General features: G+C 35.4%; 1 long non-coding RNA gene across 1 annotated transcript; it reads right to left on the reverse strand.

The window, feature by feature from the left end:
- LOC130549903 (uncharacterized) lies at window positions 1-645 on the reverse strand. Its single transcript, XR_008962296.1, has 4 exons — window positions 587-645; window positions 445-509; window positions 202-346; window positions 1-39 (listed from the first exon to the last, which is right to left on the reverse strand). It is a non-coding gene; the product is annotated as an uncharacterized LOC130549903 (long non-coding RNA).
- Window positions 646-1,332: the final 687 nt, after the last annotated feature.

Genomic DNA, 1,332 nt, shown 5'->3' on the forward strand with positions numbered 1-1,332 from the left:
CGCTGTATTTAGGTCTCGGACAATGGTTGGCTGCTGCACCTATTGAAGTAAATGAAGTTTATGCTTCATTCTAATTGGTTGACTAATTAAATGGCCTATAGTCATTTATTCCTTACATAGTAAAATGGCACAACAGTTATACTATTTATTCAGCAATCATGCAAATGCTTCATGTATAACCACTACTGTATAATCATTAACCTTATCAATGTCCTTGTCATCCACAACTCTTCTGCTGGGTGACAGTTTGGTGGTGGTGAATTTCGACACCCTAAACACAGGCTCAACGATCCCCTGAAGGAGTTGGGATGCTTCTTCGGTCCAGTATGCAAACCTCTGTCCATGCCTTTGAAAATATATGTAAATGTATATGAACTCTATGTAATAGCTTTAGCTAACTTAATACAGCCAAGATACTGGAATTATATCTTAGAATCTTCATACCCTTCTAGGCAAAATCTTTCCATGAGGTTAATGCACCACCACTGGCGAATCAATGGCACCTCCTCCTAAAACACACAAACACACAAAAAAATGCACACATACCAGTAGTTCAATGACATACTTGTGTGAAAATCCAGCTTACCTCTGTGAATGTTAAGGGACATGATGTGCAGATGCTGAGAGCATACTGTGAAACACAAATAACATTGTAAGACTTTGGTTTTATTATCTAACAGCTTTGATAAATTAAATATATTTATGAGCACCGTTTTGTGTATATTTACACATAGAAACACACCTTTTCTGATTTATTACAATTTGTATTATCATAGTTGAACTACATCATGGTTAAACTGCAGTTACTATAATGCAACTATGGTTAATTTGTGATTCCTGTGCTTTAATGCAAATTCTATAGCTAAACTATGCTTAATATAGTAAAAATTATCGATAATGTTCATAAGGGCTTTTATTGAGATATCAGCAGATCATGCAACGCATGTACTTTTCTGAAAATATGCACACAAGAATTGATAAGAGGAATTCAAATTTTAATCTCAAGTATCCGATTCCTATTCCTTTCGATTCCGATTCGAAATTGGAATTGATTTTCGATTCCCAACCCTATTTATCGGTCAGCTCGTGCTGAGGAGGTGGGAACTTATGGTTATGGTTATTTACATCTCCCTTTTCCAGGTACTTTGAATGAGTGTTTATGCTTTAGAGGTTTTTAAATAAGCTTGATATGTGTTCGGGAAGATGTTCTGTTTATGTTTTGTTGACATGTCGAGTGTTTTCTGTATTATATTTCGTTTTTTAGACTAATGCTAATTGCTAATTGGGATATTGTTCGGCAGCTACCTAAATTCGGTTATGTACTGTATGTGG

This window comes from Triplophysa rosa, linkage group LG2 (genome assembly GCF_024868665.1).
Source record: "Triplophysa rosa linkage group LG2, Trosa_1v2, whole genome shotgun sequence".
Taxonomy (NCBI): Eukaryota; Metazoa; Chordata; class Actinopteri; order Cypriniformes; family Nemacheilidae; genus Triplophysa; species Triplophysa rosa.